The sequence below is a fragment of the Silene latifolia genome, chromosome Y (genome assembly GCF_048544455.1).
Source record: "Silene latifolia isolate original U9 population chromosome Y, ASM4854445v1, whole genome shotgun sequence".
Taxonomy (NCBI): Eukaryota; Viridiplantae; Streptophyta; class Magnoliopsida; order Caryophyllales; family Caryophyllaceae; genus Silene; species Silene latifolia.
In genome coordinates this window covers 466,148,061-466,156,206 of record NC_133538.1, presented here as the reverse complement: position 1 = coordinate 466,156,206, position 8,146 = coordinate 466,148,061, and positions in this window count along the sequence as shown.

Sequence of the window (8,146 nt, the reverse complement as noted above, 5' to 3'; positions counted from 1 at the left end):
AGGGGTATTAGTTGGTTTTATAGGTAGTTAAAATAAAGTTTGGAGTATTTTGAGCAGTACACGCATAGTTTAGAGTATTATTTTTATCAATTAATCCTAACTTTTATCTAAACTCTTCACAAGAGATCCTTAGCAATGGTTCATATGAGGTTTTAGAAGAAAAATTCATATTTGTCTTTAGTTACGATGTTTTAATGGAGATTTGAACTAAAAATCGAAATGATATCGTATATGAATTGTGGTAAAGAAATAGAACAATATAATAACGGAATAATGGAAAACTTAACATTTATCGTTTTATTAATACTTGTAAATAACAAGTAAAGCATTTACATAGTGACCTCTACCCAACTATGATAAATGATTCCAAGATCCAAATTCATATTAACTTGGGCACGGTGTGGCCGATGAAACCCTTATCAATATAACTCGGTGGATTAACTCTTTAATCGATTCTACTTTTAGAACTGTTGGTCGATAAAATTACATTAATATTTATCTTTAGCCCAAAACACATCCGACAAGGGCACGGTGTGGCCGATGAATCCCTTATCAATACTTTTGTTGAGCTCAATCCAAAATTCGAATAAATGTGTCCATGATCCAAACCCACATTAACTTGGGCACGGTGTAGCCGATGAAACCCTCATCAACATGAATTCGGTGGATAGACATTTATCACCCACTTCCCCTTCGTAACAAGGTTTGTACCCCGGTGTGGCCGAGTTCACTCCCTCACGAAATAGGTTTTCATCGTTTCTACTTTTTGGTAAGGCTAAGTCTCAATTGTTTATTTTTAGCGAGAGGTCTTGTCAATTTATCATCTATCACGTTTTAAGTGAACTAAAGCGGTGAACTACGATAATTGTAATTGACACGGTCGATAAACTCGATAAAATAATGATGCATGTTTTAGTTATGGCGATTTAGCGATGCATGCGACATATAAATAAAATGCAAAGCATAAAAAATAAATCCTAGTATGGCCTTCCTAAAATAGAAAATCTAATTAACTATTACAAATTCGGAAACCAACTCCATTGATCCCTTGAACTTCGGTTTTGGTACGCATCTCGAGGTAACACCGTCTTTAATGGATTTCTTTTTCGAGTGACACCGTCTTCAAGGATCTCCGGAATAATTAAATTACATGACAAATTACATAATTTCCTATTATACATTCGTAATTAAAATAAAAATAAATCTATTAAATTACAAAACGGTAATACGAGATCACAATAAATTACAACCGAATCGATATTCCCATACATTTCGGGTAATATCAATTAAAAACTAAGGCCATACTAAGTAAAAATTACATAATTCAAAAATTACATAAAATAAAATTATGACAATCATAAATAAAATGCAGCATTATAATATGTATGAACATGCCCAATTTTATGCTAAATCGCCTTTAAGGAGCCAATATCGTATATTAATCGGTTTTTACGGATTTGCGTGATTTAACCTTTTAAAATCACTATAATTACATAAAATCATATTTATGCACAAGTTAATTACCCTAACCAACTTAGGACTCAAAATTAGTCTCCACTAACATATTGACAATAATTAACTTATATTTCTTAAAATTGTTCATAAATGGACTCAAAATTACAAAATAAAGCCATAAACTTCAAATAAATCATAAAAATTTCAAATAAGTTTCAAATTTGAAATTTTAAACTCATGAACATTCTGGAAAAATACCATGACACTCATAATGTTCAAAAAACTTAGGTTAAAAATTTTGAAATTTATTGAGAAAAACAATGTTGCGGTTTATCGGATTTATCAAATATTATCATAAAAATATGAGAAAAATTATATTTATCAACTTTTAAATTTTAGATCTGAAATAGGTAATAAAATGCAATATGTGACATTTTTCCTTAGTCATGAAGTATGTTTTAGCAATTATTCATTAATTAAAGTCACTTTTTATGCTATTTTTCATCAAAAATTCATAAATCATGCATAAAGACTTCATTATAGCCTATTATTTTACACACTTCTTGTAAAATTTCATGTTACAACATACCAAAATTTCTATGACCAGATTCGAAATATTTCTCATATTAACCTATTTTTCATCTAAATTCGATTTTTATCTTGAAAAATCCATATTTCGAGCATAAGAACTCATAAAATTATGAAAATTTACAGGTCCTCTAAAAATAATATATTTGAAAACATATCCAAAAACCACTGGAAAATTCGATGTTTAGCTAATTTTAGTCCGAAAATGACATTTTTATCATAAAATCACATTTTAATGCCATTATTAAATAAAATGAACAATAAAATCCATAAATTAACCAAAAAATCCTAAATACATTTTAGGACCAGAAACTTTAACATGCATAATTTATTTCGTGATATATCATAATAACACAAATTTATAAGTTTTATATGTTAATCGTATAACTCGGAAAAACTATAACCGATTTGCATGCAAACAACCAAAGGCTCATGATACCGCTTGTTAGAAATCTTTATCTCATTATACTCAACATATTCATATATGTTTCAATTTAATTTAGTCATTAAATTAATTAGATCTTATGCATGCAAACAAAAGTAAATATAGAGAAGAAATCGTTTTCTCACCATATGATTTTCGGATTAAAAGGGCACCAACAAGATCTTCTTCTTGTTAGTTCTTGAGCATTCCAAATAATGGATGAACAAAGATTCAAGTATAGAATCTCTCCCAAAAGTGAATACCCAAGGAATACTCTTAAAGACTAAAATAATATGATCTATATTAGGATTAGTCTTTACTTCAATTTTTGACACAAAAATTACTTGTTCTCTCTTGTTTTCGGTTTAGAGAGAATAGATGATGGAGTTTTTATTTCTCTGGGATTTTCACAAAAGATAGAGATGGATACATTTCTTACACTAGAAATATTATCTCAAAAAGATGAATGAATTATTGAAAGAAAAACTCTTTTCTTTTCTACTATAGTGGCCGAAATTATTGGCCTTGGGTAGCATGCCCAATGCCTTTTATTTCTGCTCTTCTCAAAAGCTAGGTTTGCATGGCTACTAGTTAGCTTCCATCATTGTGTTTACCACTTAAACAATTAACACAATTTTTCCACTAACTCCCTCTAATATTTCGGTATATATCAATAAAATGGGAGGTCCATTTTATTTTGTCATTTGTCAATTTTGTCACATGTGACGTGTTACATGACATGTCACAATGTAATGTATTTTTAACATATTAAAAATCAACATACTCATAAAATATGTCATTTACAAAATCGACTAGTAATTCGTAATTACTTGTGCCAAAATGGTTTATCAATTATAAATCACAACATCTTGTATTTATAATAAATCATTCATTCAATCTCAATTCAATATCAATTGTTTCATAAACAATAATTTTATCCAAGTAATAAAACAATTCGATTACTTAGACCGTATCTAATTTAATCGAATTACAATAAGACACGTTAACTTTACTCACAAAATCATCCGTCAATTTTAAGCAATTTAATTAACTCGTATCGGCATACGATTAATTAAATAATCAATTAAGAGTATTTCCCTCTAGGTATGACCTAAAGGGATCAACTGATCACCACTGTCGCACGACAGTAATGTCAAACTCTAACCAGCCAATCATTACCGATATGTGTGGACCAGTTGATTGTAAAATTATTACATCCCACGTGTATTCTTAAAATGAGATTTAAACATGTGATCATCATGATCGACAGTTGTGATCGCATTATTATCGGAGGACACATATTCCAACAGTAAGGTGGCGGAAGGTGTAAGAAGAAGAATCGGCCGGAGGCTCTACATACCTTAGCCTCTCCAATAGTCACACTTAGTGGATCCTTCGAGATCCAAACGAGGGAGCTTCCCCACAAGAGCCCTTCTTGTCCAATGCTTGGAAGATCTCGCCAAGCACCAACCATGATGGATCCCAACCATGCTCCATTTGCTCAACTATATGCACAAGGGTCATACTACCATAACAGTTTGACCCCTCCTTCTTCAAGGCATCCACAAGGAGGTATGCATGCACAAGGAAAAAGGCAAGAGCCCTTCGCCTAGCCACGTCTGAGACATTGACATCCAACCGGTTTGAGAAGATGTTGATAAGAGCCGACATATCTACACAATAGGGAGCAAGGAGAGAGTTCACTTGGCTCGTTGACAAGCCTAACATTGAACAAAACTTCTCTTTGTAACACAACCGAGTTAAGGAAGCGCCGGAGTAGAACCCGGCCACCCACCAATGGCGCCCACTTCTTCAGCAAGAGGACAAATTTTGCCTCTCGGGAAAACGAAATCATGATGTTTCGAATCCTAAAACCGAGAGCATGCTTCAACAAACGAAAATTGCACCTTGACTTGACAAAGCACCAACAATTGACCAACTCCGATTAAAACGAGTTGATATTTCTCGGGAGGCGACAAATCCCGACAACAATCTCGCAACCTATTTTCGAAAGCATCTGATACCGTCGTAGAGTACCAAAGATAAATTTATAGTCCAAACTACTACTATAGATAGCGGCAGTCAGGGTTGAACCACAGAGAGGCGATGCAATTAATAGTTGTCTAATTTTAGTCTAAAGTAACAGTTTGAGGGGGTTTGATTTGAACAGTTCTATAACTAAAGGCAATCAAAATTAAAATTAAACTAAAACAAATAAATGAGTGATTAAAGAAAATGGATGAAATCAAATATTGAAAGGATGCTAAGATGGTCGGTTCACTGTAGTTTTGACGGCAGTATCCTAAGTATGTCTGAGAAAATCACGTAAGACGGGAAGAATAAGAAGTCCTCTCAGTCCATTCTTAACAGGTAGCATCTTTCGATCTAGCTACGGGTCCCTATTATCACTAATGCATCAATGAAATGAGGAGCAAAAATAGACTCCTATGCTTCAATAAAAGTGCCCTTGCTACAAAATGGGGTTACTTTGAAAATGTTCAAAAATGCAAAAGAAAAAAAAAATTTGCCAAGTATCAAATTGCCAAAACATCAAAAGTGGCAAAAGAAATGTTCTCAAAAGTCAAATACCACAAGAAATTAGGGGAAACAAAACAAACGCAAACTACCCTTGTGAAACTCAAAACATATCGATCCCTTTTATCCATTGATGAATCCTTTCTTTGTTGCATGGTGGAGAGGGGATGACCCTTCCTCTTGTCTAGGAAATAGGGGGAATTCCGTGATCCTAAAGTGTTTCTAACACCATGGGGAGCATACTATTGACAAAAGCATTTAGCAATTGAGGACAAAAGTACCCTAGTTTGACACAACTTGGAGGTGATTTGTTGGTATCCTCTTAGACTTAGTAGCTTAGAGAAATGATATCTATAATGGAGTGTGTACCCTTAGATTGCTTCCCCTTTAGATGATTTCCGCCACTTAGATGAGGAAAGTGGCTATTCTTTTGTAGATACATCCATTACTTATTTTGTGTGCTTAATGCTTGGATGTATCGCCATTTTGGCAAGCCCCACCTTGCTTTGCAAGAAGGCATCTTACCTTATAGATGTCTTGTTGTGAGTTGAAGGGGTGGAGTGAGACCCGCTAATTGTCTCACATCGGTTATATTATTATTAGGATAGTTTAAATAAAGGTCTAGTTATAGTCAACTCTTTACTCGGGACGAGTAAAGGTTCGGTTTGGGGATGTTTGATGTGACTCTTAAATGCGCACATTTAGTCCCCTAATTGAACCTATTTTGCATACTAATATAACATTTTATAGCCAGTGTATCCGTCAATTACTACCTATTTTGCTTTCCTAGTGCATTTTAAATGTTTTATAGGCAAGGAGATAATGAGGCAGAATTCCCGTCTCTCGTGCATATTCGGAAGCTTATTGATGATCTTGGATGGACTAGTATGAAGAGGAGGCAAGAATGATGACCAAGGATGTAGGAATAAAGAGCATATAGAAGGATCATAAGCTTAAAAGCAAGAAAAAGGGAAACTGCAGCTCAATCCGCGCGGGTCAAGAACAACCCGCTCGAGTTGCCCTTCAACCCGCTCGGGACAATCTCAACCCGCTCGGGTTGAGGCTCAGGATGCATGTTTTTCTCTCGGGACGAGCGGATTCTCTTACAGGATCAACCGTACTTCAAGCCAGGACGCACGGATCTCCTTGGTAGTTGCTACGTGATCCGCGCATGTCCGTCGGGACTTGCAAAGCTCTATAGAATGCCATTTACTAATCTACCCTTGCTTAACCTAATGATGTACCACTATATATACCTCATTGTATTACCTAGGTAATTACAAAGTTTTTATATTAAATTAGGAGTAGATTAGAATAGATTAATCTCAATCATTCCACATTAATTTTCCTTAATTATTGTTCAAGTTTATTATTGGGTAATTGAAGATTATTGGGTTATTATTGGAGAATTGACAACTCTTCATCAATCAATCAAGTTTTCTTCTATTATTCTTTCCTTTCCAATTGTTAATCTTAAGTTTGGTATAATTCCTTTACTCTTTACTCTTTATTGCGTATTTCTTCACTCTCTTATCATGTTTATACTTGTTTTGATGATTGACCCCATTAATAACATGTCTTCCATGATAATGAGTGTGGGCATGGGCTACGTCTCGGTCTGTGGATTTGGGGCCACCTACCGATCCGCGGTCACGGGCCACCAGCACGCCAAGCCAATCTGTGGACATGCAGCGGTCTTTTGAAAGCCACGCTCGGCTGCATAAAGATGCTTTCGACCGGATCGTTTTAGATCGGTCGGTTTCGTCTCGGTAAGGGTCTCGAAACGATTAGAGATGTTCGGAGTCACCACCAAGCATTTGTGGGATGTCCGAACCCGTTCAATTCCACTTTATACCTCGGTTAAATCGAAGCACAAAGCAGCGTTTGACATAGGTACTAAAGATAAGGAAATCGTCCCTCTTTAGCATCCTATCTCTAGAATGACTCTCGTACGCCCTGGATAAGGTCGTCCACTATCCAAAGTTTCTGAGTAAGAGGTGAAGGTACGTATTGGGAAGCCCTTTAATCAGACACCCAATCCCGCCCGCGTGTAGCGGCCTCTACTGATCGATCTTGGTTGGTTGAATGCAAAAGTTGATAAAACGGTTTAAATGCATGAATGCCCATCCAATGATTTAAACCTAACATGTGAGAGCTTTCTAAGTCGGTTGATTTAATCCAAGTATCAAGTATAAGATGTCGAGTTGGATTAATGGTTGATTTGCATGCAAGACGGAAATTAAACATCCATTTACCGTATTAGGTTTAGGGTGCATAACATGATCCATTTGTCTTAGTAAGGCATTTTGAAAATATGGTTTTGAATAATTGAATAGTCATCTGATCCGTCCTATATCCGGGTTAGCCGAAGTCGGGATCGTCCTAGACTAATGCTGGAAAGAAACAGGCCCTGTACCAGGCGGCTATAAGAGGCGCGAGCCAGCCGGCGGTGTAAGGGGCCTCCCTCTGGTTTTGAAAATGAGAAATGGGGAGCCTGCTTGAGGCGCGGGTTAGCCAACGGTTGTATGCCGTGTTCTGACTATTTATAAAACGTTATAAAACGTGTTGAAAATGGGTATTTGAACCCGGTTTGATTTTGAAAGGGTCGTTTAGATCGTATTTGTTGATTTGAAGAACTAGACTCGAATAATCATCATTATTTGATAATATTCGGTGTCGGGTTCGATTTGACAAACTTGACATGAATAGTTTTGAAAAATGATTATGGACTAATTGTTTTAAGTCCATTTTGAATATAATTAGTTGATACTCGTCATCGTACCCGGGTTAAAATCCGGCATGGTATATAGAACCAAGGATGATTTTGTGTTGGTGACTAATATGTTTGTTTGAAAGTGTGAGGAAATGAAATAAAAGGCTTTAAAATACCTTCTAAATGTCATTAACCAAATATTATCACCGAAACACAGATTTAACCGTCATGGTATGAAGAACCAAGGGTGAAAATGCTTTATGGTTAAAACGTGTGAAATGAAACAAAAAGGTTTCGAAAATTCTTGAAATGTTAAAAACCGATTATAAATATGAAAAATGGATTAAGGGAAATGACGAGAACAAACACGGTTGATTTCTGGTCTAAATACCCCATTTAGGCGCGAGCCAATTGGCGACCTAAGGGGCTTC